The 17571-nt window shown below is 36.0% G+C and overlaps 1 protein-coding gene across 3 annotated transcripts in view; it reads left to right on the top strand.

Annotated features, from left to right (window-relative positions):
- The window catches only part of LOC131028183 (PLASTID TRANSCRIPTIONALLY ACTIVE protein 6, chloroplastic), a 145138-nt gene that overhangs the window by 30771 nt on the left and 96796 nt on the right, over nucleotides 1-17571 (top strand). The window lies entirely within an intron of this gene.

Genomic DNA, 17571 nt, shown 5'->3' with positions numbered 1-17571 from the left:
ATATAGACTTCCTCCTTAATGACACCATTGAGGAAGGCTGTCTTAACATCCATTTGATGCAGCTCCCAACCTTTGGCTGCAACAATAGCTATTATAGATCTAATAGAAGTATATCTAGCAATAGAGGCAAAAGTTTCTTCATAATCTATTCCTTCCTTTTGAGAAAAACCACGAGCTACAAACCTAGCTTTATATTTTTCAATACTACCATCAGCATTATGTTTAATTTTAAACAACCGTTTAGAGGAAACAACAGACTTACCTTTGGGTCTAGGTACAATATCCCAGACATCATTCTTGATGATAGACCCATACTCTTCATCCATGGCTAATTTCCAAGCATGATGGGACATAGCTTCTTCGACATTGTGAGGTTCAGACTCAATGATATTACACATCACAAAAATGTAGTTGGCGTGATTTTGGGATCTCTTGCTATCTCTAAAGGTTCCTCTGGGAGCAACAAATCCTTCAGCATCTTGAATCGTGTTTCTAACCCAAAGTGGTCTCTTCTTGCAGACCACAATATCCTGAGTTATATCGGTAGAGTGCATAGGTTCTGTTGGGTCATTCTGAACTTCATGATCTGGAAGGTCAGTAGACTCCTCCTATATCTCAAGGTTAGCACCAACTATTGAATCTTGATTTTCAATCACCATATCATTATTGTTGGATAATGAACCTTTAGATCTTTTGAAAGCAATATCTTCTTCAAAAGTTACATCTCTACTTACCTCAACATACCTTTGACTTGAAATGTAGATCCTGAAGGCTTTGGAAGATTCGTTGTATCCCACTAAGATGCCTTTCTTTCCAGATGGATCCAACTTGGTTCGTTTTTCTTTAGGCACATGAACATGCACCGGGCTCCCGAATATCCTTAGGTGGTTGATGTCAGGCTTGGTTCTTGTAAAGGCTTTTTCAGGAGTCACATCCTTTAGGGCGCGATGAGGACATCTATTCTGAATATAAACTGCTGTTTTGGATGCTTCCGCCCATAAAAAAGGTTGCAGGTCTTGATCATGGATCATGGCTCTTGCAGCTTCAACAATGGTCCTGTTCTTTCTTTCCGCAACTCCATTTTGCTGAGGATTGTAGGGAACACAAAACTCCCTCTTAATTCCCGCTTTAACACAAAAGTCATAGAAACTACCTGAGGTGTATTCACCTCCATTGTCAGACCTCAAACATTTAATTCGATTTCCTGTAGTATTTTCAACTAAGGCTTTGAATTTAAACAGGATGCTTCCGCCCATAGAAAAGGTTGCAGGTCTTTATCATGGATCATGGCTCTTGCAGCTTCAACAATGGTCCTGTTCTTTCTTTCCGCAACTCCATTTTGCTGAGGATTGTAGGGAACACAAAACTTCCTCTTAATTCCCGCTTTAACACAAAAGTCATAGAAACTACCTGAGGTGTATTCACCTCCATTGTCAGACCTCAAACATTTAATTCGATTTCCTGTAGTATTTTCAACTAAGGCTTTGAATTCTTTAAATCTGTTTAGGACTTCTTCAGACTCTTTAGATTTAAGAAAGTAGATCCATGTTTTCCTAGAGAAATCATCTATGAAGATAACATAATATAGGAAACCGCTAGGAGATGCTACAGACATAGGACCACATAAATCTGAATGAATAAGTTCTAACTTTTCTTTAGCCCTACTATCGCTTTTATGAAAAGGATTCTTTACATTCTTACCCATTGCACAACCTTTACAAGCATCATGATGAGATAAACTGAGTTTAGGCATACCTATAACCATTTTACCGAGAGTGGGAAGAGCTTGAAAGTGTAGATGTCCAAGTTTTCTATGTCATAGCTCGCATGATTCAGGGGCCTCATGAATGAGAGCTTGAATTGGATTAGCTGCAAGCTTATATAAACTATCACATCTATTTCCAATAATACGAGCAGTTTTGAAATTAGATTTCTTAGACCAAGCGAGTACTTTCCCTTCAGAAAATGCTATTTGCAAACCCTTATCTTTTAAGGCATAAATGGAAATAAGATTTCTTTTAATACCAGGTACAAAGAGAATATCACAGAGTTGTAAGGAAATACCAGAATCTAGTTTTAAAGAGGTAGTACCGGAACCTTTTACCGAGTATTGAGCATCATCACCGATTACCACATGAAGGTTGGTGTCCTTTTCAATCAGATCTGAGAGATGCTCACGAAAACCTGAGATGTGTCTGGAGGCACCACTGTCAAGTATCCACGTATTGCTGTCCGTGGGAACATTGCCGGATAGAGCAGAGATAAGAAGATAATCTTCACTTTGTTCGGCAACTTCATTTAAATTGACTTTCCTTTCCTTTGGATCATTTTGACAATCTCTGGCATAGTGACCATACTTATCACATCTGAAGTAACGAATGTGAGAGGAATCTCTTGACTTCTTCCTTGGATCATAGGAGGAGGATCTAAAATCTTTGCTTCTCTTTTCTTTCTTCCAATGTCCACCTTTCCTAGATTTAACTAAGAGAACATGATTATCTTTGTGAGAGTTCTTGAGTTTTCCTCTTACCTCAATTCGAGATTCCTCTTCGATGCAATCAGATTGAAGACGCTCAAAGTTGGGACGATTGGCTCTTCCACCAATGCTACGAATGAATGGTTCCCATTCATCAGGTAGACCATTTAATGCAATCATAACAAGATCTTTATCCGAGATTTGGCAATCATGAGTACTTAGCTTGTCCTTTAGTTCATTGATCTTCATGAAGTAGGCTATGATTGAGTAGTCTTCTTTCATTTTCATGTGAAGAAGCTGCTGTCTTAGAGCAAGAGCTCTGCTGAGGTTGTTGACTTCATACATCCCTTCCAAGTGTTTGATCATTTCCTTGCCAGACACAAACTTTGATATGACAGTGACAAGATGATTCTTGACGGACTCAATTATGATCTTCCTAGCCTTGAGGGAATCTTTCTTGAACTGTTTCAGCTCTTCTGGAGGAGACAGCCTTTCTTCTTCTACAAATTTCAGCAGATCATTCTCTTCAAGGATCAATAGAATACGGACTTTCCAAGCAGCAAAATCAAGGGCTCCATCAAGTCTATCTTCAGCCCTCAAACCTGACATTTTAATCTGAAAACAAACAGCAGCTATATGCAACAAATGATTTACTAAAATCAGAAGTTAGTGACACCTTAGCTCTGATACCAAGTAATTTTTGTGCCCTAGATTAGTAATCAGATTTATATCCTTTAATTATGCCCCAGATTGTAATCAGATTTATAACATTTTAGTAAATCATAATTTAGTAAACTCAGAAATGGAGGAAGTAAACAAGAGACAAACACAAATACCCTGGGAAAACCTCCAAGGATGAAAAACCCAGCATTAAAGACCCACAGGTCAGATTATATATTCTCCCTTAATAACACAAGTACAATACTTAGCTTCCTTGACAAATCTGAATCCTTCTTGAATGACATATTTGCACTTCTAAGCTCTTCAAGTCTGCACCAAAGATTGCCTTTGTCCTCTAGAACAAGTTCGCATAAGTCTAGACAATTTCGCACCCTCCAAGTGTAAGTTCGCACTTTTCATGCAGAGCTAATTCGCTTAATGAATGAATGATATTGTCTTTGCAAAGTATCTTTATTCATATGCATCTTAACCTTTATTATTGCAAGTCGGCCTCCTTCCTTTTTGGCGCCAATATTGTTATTGTGGCGTGGGGTTTTAGGATGGCGTGCAAGCATAGGGCTGGGCTGTAATTTTGGGGGCATGTTACCCTTTAGGATAGGGCCCAGTCCTAAATGGGTTCGGATGTTGCCTTAAGGCAATCTGAACCCATATATTACCCTAGTTACAAACAACAGGAGATGCATCCAATGAGTCAATAAATGAGTACACAAAAGAAACAAGCTAAGTCTAGATATATTTAATTGATTTAAATGCATAGTGGGTACAAAATCGCATCCTCATGAGGAATGCTGATGGCTGGAAGCAAAATAATAAATAGTTTTTGTAAAACTAAAAGTAAATACATCAATACAATTACATCTTCCGCTTCCCAGCTCTAGTAAAACCTAGGGGAGAGGTAGAACTAGAGGGTCTAGTCCTATAAGTTTGCTGTGGCTAGTGCCACCTCGCTTGGTATGACTGGCTCAAGTTGTGGCTCGACCTCCATCTTGGTTGTAGCTCTGCCACTAGCTGCTCCTATCACTGACAATGACTCCTCATCATCCTCATCCTCCTCAAAGTCATCTAGTGTGAATCCAAATCCACCCCCCTCCTCCATAGCCCGCCTCTCCAAATCATAGATGTCATCCTTAGTAAACAATGGAGGCTGCTTCTGCGATGTCCAATCACTGTAAGGATCTATATCATCCAAATCAATTGGACCAGTCGGTGCTTCCTCTACCTTGCCTATGCGTAACCGAATATTATATTGCGCAAAGACAATGTCATTGAGGTCTTTTTGTGCTAACTTGCTCCTCTTCTTCATGTGGATGGCCTCAAACAAGCTCCAATTGCGCTCACAATTGGATGAACTACAAGGCTGGCATAAGATTCTGAGGGCATTTTTTTTTGAGATTTAGGGTATTTCTACCCCAACTTTGCCACCAAGCATCTGCAAAATAAAATATTGAAATGTTAGAAAGCAAAGTGAAAAGTGAAAACATATTTTTATCAAATTATCAATTACTTTAGACTCCAAATATTATACCTGGGGTTTGAGTGGTTTTTCCTCTTTTGACTAGCTCTGAAGAGAATAGCTTACCCCTTGCTTCTTTGTAATTTTGGAGTTTGGCCACAACGAGGTCTCTCACCTCAACCTCAGGTATCATCCTTTGAATGCATGTAGTGAGGCGCTCCATGACCTCTCCATTGGCATCTGAATAAGAATCCACAAACTTAAAACGAGGGTTGAGGTAGTACCCTGCTGCATGAATGGGTTGGTGGAGCTGATTGTTCCACCTCTTATCAATAATTTCCCTAATGGGATCAAATTTGAGTCTATCCCCCTTGTAGTAATTTTTGATAGACTCCTTGGCCTTATCCATGGCCTCATAAACATACCCCATTGGGGTTTGATCCCCATCTACCAAGCAGAGAACTCTAACTAAGGGTTCTTACACTTACAATTGAAAAATACAAATTACAAAAAGATTAATCTTTGAAGTTACAAATTAATAATGAGAGACTTGAAGCAAGAATAATTAAATATTCAAGTTTTGGAAGTTACCTTCACAATCTTTACAGCTCTTTGGGCAAATAGGTTGTCGAAGACTATGCGTGCAACACCCTCTCCTTCAGGCTTCTTTGAATAAGGTGAGTCTAGCCATGCTTGACTCACAAACATTTGTTTCAAAGCCCTCAATGCACCAAGAATGCTTTGCAATGTTAAGAAAATCGTTGCAAACCTTGTGACACCCGCTCTTACCAATTCTTTCCCTTGGGTGTGCTCTCTCATCAGGTGAAGAACCCAAGGGTGATTGTTGATATATTTTGTGATCCTCCTTGCATCTTCTACAACTGGTGTCACCCAATCAAGTTTTCCTATGTCCTCCAAAAGAAGGTCAAGGACATGTGCTGCACAAGGTGTCCAAAAAAGAACGAGGTGTCTCTCTTGGAGGATTTTACCTGCTGCCACATATGCTGTTGCATTATCCATAATTATTTGCACCACATTGTCAACTCCTACCTCCATGACAATTTGCTCCAACATTAGAGCCATAGTTTCAACATTTTTCACCTTGTTGGAGGCATCCACCGATTTCAAGAACACCACATTGTTCTTGCAAGCAACCAAAAAATTAATTATGGTGCGGTTTTTGTCATCTGTCCACCCATTAGAAAGAATAGTGCAACCATATTTTTTCCATTCTTTTCTTTGGTGTTCCTCCACCTCTCTTGCCCTATCAACTGCATTTGTGAGCAACCTACAAGTACAAAGTGAAAATAGATCTTAGTACACAATTTTGATTTAAAAAACAAGAAAAACATTTAAAAATGAAATCAAGTGGACTAAGTTACTAACCTTCCACTCAAGTCCTTGCGAGAAGGGGCCTTGTATCCTTTTCCCAAAACTGTCAATGCGGTAATCAAATTAAGTTAATTAGGATTGTCTGCCACATTGAATGGGATGTTGTTGAAGTACCAAAAATCGGCACATGCAATGTCTGTTTTCTCATGCACCTCCCTATTCCATCCAGTTTCCTCTAATGATGGTTGTACTCTAGGTGTGTTCTTGGGCACAATATAATTACCTATAGACTATGGTACTGATGGTGATGCAGTAGGCACTCTACTAGAAGAAGCAGAAGTGGTGGCTGAGGTGGTGCTGGGTTTGCAGATACGTGGGCCCTGACGAGAGCCCACTATGTCTTGAAGTGCTTCTTCTTCTTCTTCAAGGTCAATTGAAGCAGCTTGAGATTCAACTATGGCTGCTCTCATGGTTAGTTTTGCCCTCTCCCTTTGCAACTTTTTCTCTTCCCCAACTACAAGTATGACATTAATGTATCTTTTTATTTCTTCTGTGGCCTTAGGACATACCCTAGCATCAATGCTTCTCGATGCCTGCAAGGTGGTATTTGAGGCGATTTATGCCTCCATGAAATACTCTTCACATTTAATGCATATCACTGACCTAGATTCCGGTCCTTCAAAGGCATTCTTCCAAGCCCTATCTCTAGCACCTTTAGGACAAGTGGCTACATATCCAGATGGGCATGCATCTACTAACAGGGTAGACCTTGAAGCTGAACCAACTGCATTTGCCATTATAAATTAATGGTGAACCGTTAACCTACACATACAAAGTGAAAAGTCAAAGTTAATATTTTAGTTAAAAAATTTAGAAAACTATCTAAATTAGTTTAAATAATTTTAGACATCATCGAAAGTTAAAAAATAAAAAAAACTGTTAGGGTTCTATTTTTTTTGAAAAACTAGAGATTCTTGAAAAAACAATAAAAATTGTCAAAAAGAGTGCTAAATCTTGTTCATATGACTCTAAATCAATTTAGACTAGGAATGATTTTCTATTCATCTAGATGCAACAAAAAAGAAATAAAATGTTTTAAAAAAATATAGGAAATAAAATTAGAAAACCTACTTGGGAATCTGATTTTGCTTTGAAAACCACCTCAAATCCTCTTATAATTGACAAATTTCGATGGAAATCAGATTGGAAATGCTTGGGAGGGTGTTTTCCCCCTTACCGGCAGATTAGAAAACTGAAAATGATGTTGTTTTTTGACATTTTAGTCTTTTGTAGCAGCGCGGCCAAGTTCTAAACACGGACTTGCCGAGTAATCACCATAAACTTGCCAAAAACTTGGCGAGTTTTGGCTTCAAGTCAATGGCATTACTACTTGCTAGAGCCAAAAACTCACTCAGTTTTCAGCGAGTAGTCCTTCTATGGCACAATCAATTTGAACTTAAATAAAAAACAATTCTCATCTTATATGGCATATGTCCTAGTATAGCATCATGGTCTTTTGTTTTTGAAAACTGATCTCTTTGATCTAGTCCATGCGCCTATATATGGTGCTGCAACTCTTAAACAAAATTTGATCCTTCTCTTTTATAGGTTGGCAAGATTCAACTTTGATACTATTGTAATATTTTGTATAATTTAAATTAAAATAAAATAATAAACCCAAGCTTACAATAATAGTTTGCACAATTAAACATAAATATGAAATCGATCTATAAATTGCAATTTAATGGTTTATTATCTAATAGACTAATTTAGATGTAATGTTTAAAACATAGCTTAGAAAAACTGAATTTATCTTTTGTAGTGGCTCCTAATTTATCACTAAGTCTGTATTGATCTACTTAATTAAATGCCTTTGGAATGCCTCCAAATCTGCCTGATATTCACCTTGGAATGCCATGACCTGCTGCTGATTGAAAGGATATTTTAATTGAAATTGAGATTGATTAGATTTGCACATGAAGATCTCTGTTTGAAATCACTCTAAAGATTTGTGGGTTTTCGTCCTCCAATTCCAATCCTAGAGAGGTTTTGTCCTCTACTCAATTGAACAGTAGTTCTATGCTCCACAATGAGTAGATTTTTTGGAGGCCACTCTAGGGGATGACAAGAGATGGTTAGTGGACAACTATTGCAAAAATAAGCTTTTTTTTTAAATATGGAAGAAATTTCAAATATTCATATGATAACATTCATAAGGCATTCATGATATGCATTGCAAATTCTTAATATAGAAAATTACTCTATTCACCTCCCAACATTTGGATGCGAAATCTAGGAACAGCATTTTCAAATCATACCATGAGTTGAAACACCTAGTCATAGTCTCTCCTCTAAAGAAAATTTGTCTCGTATGTAATTTCTTGTGAGGTCATGTGCGTATTGATTGTTAAGATGTTTTTAGGTGTATTTGTATGGTGATGATATGGTTATATGTAAGCCACTTTTAGTTTTTTGATTAATTGTGTCTATCAAGTTTTGCTAATACAAGCACCCATGATATATTGGAACATAACTCCGTAGTTGCTATTTCAATGTGTTTTTTTTAATTTCAATTCTAAAATTTAAATTTAGTTATTTTTAAAGCTATCATAAGCAACACTTAATAAAATTACAAAATAGTTACTCAAACTTTTGAGATTTTGCTTGAGTATTAGAAACAAGTACTTGGTTGACTTGAAAACCCAAGTATCGCCATTAGGCTTGCTTGACTAATAAACAACATAAACATTATGGCAAACTTTTAAAGTCATGCTATTGGAAAGAGGAGAAACTTTTTTTAATATCCAAGTATTATTGCATTCTAGTTGTCCTTGTGTGGTACTTGCATTTTTGGGACGTTAGGGCGATGTTAGAAATTAGTGGTAGTGCTCACTTGTATTAGAATACTTGTGTGAGGTAAAGTGAGTTGTAGTAACAACTCACATAATTATTATGGGTGTTAAGAACATCTCATCTATTTAAAGGTAGTTGTTATAGGAAGTATAACAAGTATCCTATAATATAGGATATTTAAAATTCTATATATATGTATATAATTCATATTATGAAAAGGGGTGAAGAAAATAGAAGCACAATATATTATTTGATTAAAATCTTTTTTCCTTGGAATTATCTCAATTGGTTAAGAATTCTATTATAGTATTAGAGCAAATACCATCCATGTGTGCATGGTTATTTTAGTTGTTGTAATGATGCTATAGGCGTATTGTTATTGTGCTAGGCGTTTAAATCTATTATTGGGAGTGGAAATCATCACTTGGCTGCTAAAATCTATGCCCGAGCATTCCAAAATGATGTTGAGGTGTTCAAAATATTGTTGGGAGTTTTGATTCACTGTTGAACATTTAAAATCTTTTGTTGGGCATTCAAATTCACGTTGGAAGATTAAAGAAACATATCTTTCTTAGTAACAACTTATGTAATTATTATGGGAGTTAAGAATATTGCATTTTTTATAGTTTGGTTTATTTGCTTATGAGTTCTTAGAACAACTCATCTACGTAAAGGGAGTTGTTATATGAAGTATAACGACTCTCCTATAATGTAGGATATGAAAAATCCTATATATATGTATATAATTCATATTATGAAAAGGGGTGAAGAAAATAGAAGCACAGTATATTATTTGATTAAAATCTTTTTTTCTTAGAATTCTCTCTATTGGATAGGAATTGTATTATAGTATTAGAGCAAATACCATCCATGTGTGTGTGGTTATTGTATTTGTTTTAATGTTGCTATAGGTGTTTTGTTATTGTGTTGGATGTTTAAATCTATTACTAGGAGTGGAAATTGTCATTTGGTTGCTAAAATTTATGCTTGAGCATTCCAAAATGAAGCTGAGGTGTTCAAAATATTGTTGGAAGTTTTGATTCACTGTTGAACATTCAAAATCTTTTGTTGGGCATTTAAATTCACGTTGGAAGATTAAAACAGCATATCTTTCTCATTTCGTAACAAAATTTAAAAATTCAAAATGTTTTGTAAAGGTGATGAATGGGAGAATAAAACCCAAACATTTATTGTTGATTTTATTAGTATTTAGTGTCCAGTTTGTTGTAGAAGAAGGCACAACAAAATGATGGTGTGATAAACAGTTTTCTTTCTGCTACATGGATGTATTTGTTTTTCTGTTTTTCTACCAGTGTTTCCACCTTTAAGTGAAAGCTATGGCAGTATATTCCTTTAGGTTGTAGTATGTGCGATTTTGACAATTATGGTTGTTGATAAAGTGTAGATCTGCTTGCTGAAATTGGATGTGTTGGCATTCTATGCACACAAGAAACCATCGTGACAGGTTAATTTTTTTGTTAGAATATCATAGTCTCTTCCTTAAACATTCCAAAAATGAATCTTGGAATATAATACTCAAATCACCGCATTACACTTGAAGAGATTTATTATAATCAAGGTGCATTATCGGTGGAGCTTGACGCCTTCAATTTTCTTTTGATTAAAGGGGTACCCATGGATAAGTTAAGTTTCATCAAGAAATTGAAGGTAGAAACTTTTATGCATGGCAAATATAGAAAAAGAACTTTGTGATGTTAAATTGAACTCATTCTCACCAATTGATGCAAATGAACTTGCTAAGTGGAATATCAAAAACAAAAAAGCATCAGAGACTATTGGCCTCAACTTGTCAAAAGCATACCTACACCAAGTGGATTTCACAAAATCTAGAAAAGAGATTTGGGAGTTACTAAACAAGCTTTTCAGATCTAAAGCAGCAAGTGCCAAGACAACATTGAAGTAGAGATTGTATGGATTGAAGATGGATTAAGGTGAAAAAATGGCAAATCATATTAGTTTCACTCTCTACTAAATCAGTTAGATGACATTAATGAAAAAGCAAAAGATGATGATGCAAAAGTAATACTTTTGAATAGTATGCTTAAGAGTATGTTTAGTATGGTTTTTACATCAAGCAATGTAAAATATAGTCTTGAAAGAGTAATTTCTACTCTACTTGATCAAAATGAATGCTTAGAACCAATAGGAGTATTATATGTACAAAAAAAGGGCAATTACAAATCAAGGCACGCTAATCGAAAAGGAAAAATCAAATGTTACTATTGTAAAGAAGTAGGACATGTAATTTTGAATTGTAAGAAGAGGGCACAAGATCTATTGGATGATAATCTAGATCAACTTGGCTAAAGAAACAAATTGGAAAGAATATGCCAAAGATGAGGAACTATCTTGTCCTAGTGATGAAGAGTATCTATTTTAAATAAATAAAAAATGGAGGTTGGAGGCATTGGAGGAAGGAGGCTAAATAGAACCTCTCGTCAACCACCAACAAGGAGGTTGCGTTTTGTATTAGTGGCATTTCATTTTATTTCATTTCATTATTGTTTGCAAAATAAAATATTGTAAACATTTCCCTACTAAGTTTAAAAAGAGGAGAATGTAGATATCATTGATATTGTAAACAGTTGTATAGGAGAGTAGTTGGCCATAGAGATGTTTTGATTGCTAGAATTATGGTCGGTCGATGATGAGTTTATTGGAAGTGAAAGTGCAATAAGTTCTCGTATGTAAGTAATCATGTGCAACAAGATCTCAATAGTAGTATATAGACCTAAAAGTATGCATAGGCATACTAGTAGAATATTTAATTATATTTTAGTCACCTATATTTAGTTCCTTGTTTAATGGTCATTTAACTTTTTAGCTAATTAGCTTTTAAGCTTTATTTAGCATTTAGCTTTTTAGTAGTTCACTTTAAACGACTTGTTCTTAATTTAGAATGTCGTCTTGTAATCCCTTTATATACGCTTGTATATTGTTGAATACATTATCCGATTATTGAATCATTCATTCAATTTTTTTTTCATGGTATCAGAGCGGGTCGATGGGATTCTTTAAATTTGCCGATAAAAATTCACTGCCTTCTTTCTGGAATATTTTCCAGATTTTTTTTTATTGTTCTTTTTAAAAAAAAACGATTTGCTTTTTTGAAGGCTTTTTGAGGGTTTTGAGGGTTTCTGGTTCATGGGCGAATTTCTTTGTGCTGGGCAGCAGTTCATGTTTTTTTAGGGCTCTGGAGATTTTCAGGCCTGCAACTTGGAGGTTTTTTTTTGCAGATTGAAAATTTTTGTAGGGTTTCTGCAATTTTCGAGTAGGGTTTTGACCCTTCAGTTCAAGTCGAAATTTTATTTTGGTTGCAGATTCTTGGTGGGTTTTTTGAGACCTCAACTGGGTCGTCATCATATTTTTCTGGGTGCATTGTTTTCCATGACAATTTTTGAGCCGTCGGATTTGCATTCTGATTTTAGATTCTTGGTGGGTTTTTCGAGAGCTTTTCTAGGTTGGTCTCATATTTTTCTGGGTGCCTCGTTTTTCATGCCTCAAATTTTGTGGCAGCGAATTTGCCTTGCAATTTAAAAACAATTTGCGATTTCTGCTAATTCTGTGGATGTCGGGAATTGTGGTGTCTTCTGGGCGCCATTTATGAAAAATTTCAGGTTTTAAGTTTGCAGAAATTTTTTAATTTATGGGTTTCTTCCAAACCTCGAAATTCGTGCCATAATTCTCCTCTAGGGTTTCAGTTTTTTCAGTAACTGCTTCTATTCTGATTTTAAAAAAAATCAGATTCTTCTGTCTCTTGCTTTCACTCAGTTGACCTCGATCAACCTTGGTTTCCGTTATGGCATCTTTGACCAGCAACATGTTGGAACACAAACAAAACAACATCTTGCCACAACCCTTGCGATTTTTTTTTTAATTTATGGGTTTCTTCCAAACCTCGAAATTCGTGCCAGAATTCTCCTCCAGGGTTTCAGTTTTTTTAGCAACTGCTTCTATTCTAATTTTTTTAAAAATCAGATTCTTTTGTCTCTTGCTTTCACTTAGTTGACCTCGATCAACCTCGGTTTCCGTGATGGCATCTTTGACCAGCATCATGTTGGAACACAAACATAAGTTCAACATCTGCCACAACACCTGGAAACAGTGCATGTTCACGATATCTGAATATCGTTGCCTTGATTAGATTGATTTAGGCCAGACCTCGTCCTACAGGTTCCAGGGTTCTCACATTTTTTTTGCTCAAAAATTGTTCGTAGGGTTTAGAAATTTTTCCCTAAAAATTATTATCTGTCATTTGCAAAGCTTGCCTGGGTTTTTTGATTTTTCTCCACAAAAAATCATGGGAGGGTTTTGCTTGTTTTTTCCTCAAAAATCAGGGAGTGTTGTTTTACCACGCAATGTGTGCTATTTTGCTGTGTGAGGTTTGCTGTTTTACCACTTGATGTTTGCTGTTTTGTCATGTGGTGTTTGGTGTCTTGCCACATGATGACTAGTGTTTTACCGCCTGATGCTTGGGGTTTTACTGCGCGACGTTTCAAGGGTTTTTACCATTTTTTTCCACAAATTGATGATTTGTATCTTCAGTTTTGGAGGGTTTGCCGATTTTTCCTCAAAATCATGGTTTCAGGTTTCAGTTTGGTTATCCAACGTCAGGTTGGATGGATTCAGGTATTCTTGGTCATTAACACTTTTCAGATCCAGGGAGGGTCTCCACCGCAGCAGAGTGTTCTTTTCGTTTGTGATCAAAAGACTTGCAGTGTCTTCTATAGGGTAGTTAGTAGATAGAATGACCATTAAGGGAGGGTGTTAGAATATTTAATTATATTTTAGTCACCTATATTTAGTTCCTTGTTTAATGGTCATTTAGCTTTTTAGTTAATTAGCTTTTAAGTTTTATTTAGCATTTAGCTTTTTCTTTTTAGTTAATTAGCTTTTAAGCTTTATTTAGCATTTAGCTTTTTAGTAGTTCACTTTAAACGACTTGTTCTTAATTTAGAACGTCGTCTTGTAATCTCTTTATATATGCTTGTATATTGTTGAATACATTATCCGATTATTGAATCATTCATTCAATTCATTTTTCACATACGACTCTATTTTTAATTCATGTGATGTACTTTCTCCCCATGTTCGCACTAAGGGGGTGTTAGAAATTAATGTTAATGCTCACATGTATTAGAATACTAATGCATGAGGTAAAGTGAGTTTTAGTAACAACTCATGTAATTATTGTGGGTGTTACGAATATTGCATTTATTATAATTTGCTTTATTTGTTTATGAGTTTTTAGAAAAACTCATCTATGTGAAGGGAGTTGTTATAGGAGGTATAACAACTCTTGTATAATATAGAATATGAAAAATCCTATATATATGTATGCAATTTGTATTATGAAAAGGGGCAAAGAAAATAGAAGCAAAAGATATTATTTGACTAAAATATTTGTGCTCAAAATTCTCTCAATTGGATAGGAATTCTACTAGGCAATTTTTTTGATACAGGATAGTGGGGTGATGCTTTCGAGGTGTACTTGTATCTTTATACTGAGGATGCGTCCAAAAAGGCCGAGGACTTGTCCTCAGGGACATAAGTAATATGGTAATATGATATTGAATAGTAATCAAATTAATAAATCTGATAAAAATAATATGTTTTTACCCTAAAACATAAACTCTATATTCAAGAAAAAAATTGATTCACATAAACTTGTGTAAAATAGCAAAAAAGTTTACATAAATTGAATTCAATGCAATAAAATTTGTAAATTTTACATGCTATGAAATATTCAACATGCTAGAAATTAGAAATTTTTTATAAGCTTTAAAAAAAGGAAAAAGAATAAAGGAAGTATCAAATTTGGAATTCAAATCACCAATAAATCCTTGCAATTTGCTTTTTGTGTTTGTCTAACATGAGTGAATAGAGATAATAAAGCCACCAAAACGAGTTTTTCAATGTCTAAATCATGTTTTTGGCACGTTTATCCCATTTTTTGGTGTACAATGCAAGTGGCAAAGTTGGACTCACTGAGCACTCTACAAAAACTTGCAAAAATCCTATTAAAATTCAGTGATTAGTTTCGGTGAGTAAACCCTAGGAAAAATTGATAGGTGAAAACATTGGTGAATACTTGGTGAGTTGCTGGACTATGATTGAGAGGGCAATATATTAGTTGGGAAACTTAATGTATTAAAAGTGCCAGCAGTTGAACAAAACCCATACAACACAAGATTGACAATTATTGAATAGCTGAACAAAGAAAATTTCGTATTTCAAGTGAGCTTTTTAAAAATGTAGCCATTGTGTAGTTTTCTATATGGGAAATGGAAATGGAAAAATTACTAAAAATAGTAAATTAGGGTTTTTTGTGAGATTTGAAGAGTCATGACACAATCATATTAAGACAAACTTATTAAAAGACTGAAAAAGTTTGGAGTTTTTAACTTTTGGTGCCCATAGTTCTTGGGGGGCTTCATTGAGTAGTCTATTTGGAGACATTTTGGAGCTTTCATTTTCGGATCTGGGGAGCTGCGCATTTTAAGGGGCATCCTATGGCGATTTCGACCTCACCATTGCGTCTAAGAGGCCGTTTCCATGAATTTTTAGTAGAAATTGTACTTTCAGTATTTGGTCATTTTTGGCCTATTTGGTACTTGTAATTTGCTTTGATCTCAATCTAGATCACTTGCAGTGTTTGTTTCTCTTATAGCCTAATTGAGGCAGTTGTAAAGTTGACATCAGAAGTCCACTTTGCCTTTTTTTGCAAGTGGCCCATTGTACACGCACTAAGTATAAAGTGCCAAATCATCATTTGGGGGGGGGGTTGTCTTGAGTGATTTTTCATATCTTTTTCTTTGTGCTCTTTCATTTTGTCGCTATGGGTTCTCCTAAATTTCCACTTTTAACTCTACATAACTATTTCTCATGGAAAGTTGATGTATGGAGTAAGCTAATGGAAAAAGGGATTAACTCATTATATTGATGGAACTATCACTGCACTAGCTGATCCTAATGCTCACATGGAATGGCTCACTAAAAATGTTATGGTAATAGGGGCATTGAGGAAGTATATATCAAAGGATCTCATCTTTCACATTGACAAGTTTACAACAATTAAAGATGCATGGGATGTCTTGAGAAAATTGTATGGTCAAACTGACAAGATTAAAGGCTATCGACTTGATAATGATCTCACCATGTTGGATCCCAAGAACTTTGATACAATCCAAGATTATATCACCAAGGCAAATGAGCTAAGAGCGCAGTTGAAGGATTGTGGCATTGATGTGGACCCAACTTTGTGAGCATAGCTGCACCCAATTTGGAAACAAAAGTGGTGTGGCATGTAGTTGAAGCCAAAAGTCAATATAGCCCCACCATAAGAGATTGATGTGGTATTGGGCTTCCCACAATAGTGACCCCGACTTCATCCATTGTGGATTTGCTTTTTGATCAGGAGTTTTGCAATCCAACCAAAGATGTGTTTGTCCAAAATTCTTTGTGCCAAATCTTGAAGGAAATAATCGGTCATATGGGTTTGTTTGCTCCATGTCATGTCTGCAAGCACCTCCATGCCCATAATAGCCCTAACAAGCTCTAAGTCCTTCTTATCCACAATAGAAAATACGTTTGGAGTCTGTTGCAAGTTGAAGTGTTGTACTTGAGGTCACCAAGGGTTATGAACTGAGGGAGGGACGTGATGGTTGTTACGGATTCTTCCCTTTCTCATTGAAGGTCAATCTAGCCTATGCCAAAGCATGCGAAAGGTCCCTAAGGGGTATGGCCTTTGATCTCTATTGATGGGAGCCTCAATTGAGTGGCCAGCCTAAGGTCTTCCACTAGCACCTGTGCTTTAGCTTTCTTGTTTGTTCCTTTTGTAATGAATGGCAAGGTCACCATTGTTTCCCAAGGGCCATCACCTTGATCAAAACACAATTGGTTGTTTTATTAATATTTACTTGCCCCCCTCTTTTTATTTGTTTTTCTTTTATCCCTTGGGCTGAAGAGTGGCCGATCTCAATGATGAATATCAGGTAATACCATTAGCAAACCTTCCCACTCAGCTGGGTTAGAGCCAAAGATGAGGGAGAAGGGGCCCTGGGTTTCCCCCACATTGGTTAGCAGATCTGCAAGGCGTTTGATTTCCTTGAAGGAATGGGAAAGGTATCTCTGGTATTCTTGAGGCTAAATTCCTTGCCTCTTTTAGGATTGCATTAAGCTTCTAGCAGGGGTATGGCCTTTGATCTCTATTGATGGGAGCCTCAATTGAGTGGCCAGCCTAAGGTCTTCCACTAACACCTGTGCTTTGGCTTTGTTGTTTGTTCCTTTTGCAATGAATGGCAAGGTCACCACTGTCAAACTTCCATCTTGATCTCTGCTTAAGTACTTGCCCTAGCCATATCTTTTGAACTTCAGCTTCCATCTGCTATTGGCTGGTGGCGGCCATATGACATAACACAGTACACCTTTGATACTTGATTCCCATTAACAGGGCCATCTATTCTCATCAGTTATTAGTATAAAATATTTATATATCACATTTTAAGAAATGGAAATAATTGCACTATTCTATGCTTAATAATAACTTTCCGTTCCTTAATTTAATTGTATAAATTTCGCAACATGAATGAATGTGGTCTGAGTGATGAGTTATGATAATATTCATGGTAGTACAGAGAAGAGTGTAAGCACCATTGTTTCATTTCTGTGTGAGGCAATTTGCACTTTCTCTTTTGTAGATTGAGAGCATGATAAATTTTAAATGTTTTTTGATTTTCGTGTTTTATATTTGGAA

The sequence above is a fragment of the Cryptomeria japonica genome, chromosome 5, assembly GCF_030272615.1.
Source record: "Cryptomeria japonica chromosome 5, Sugi_1.0, whole genome shotgun sequence".
NCBI lineage: Eukaryota > Viridiplantae > Streptophyta > Pinopsida > Cupressales > Cupressaceae > Cryptomeria > Cryptomeria japonica.
This window is presented reverse-complemented; position numbering and strand designations above follow the sequence as displayed.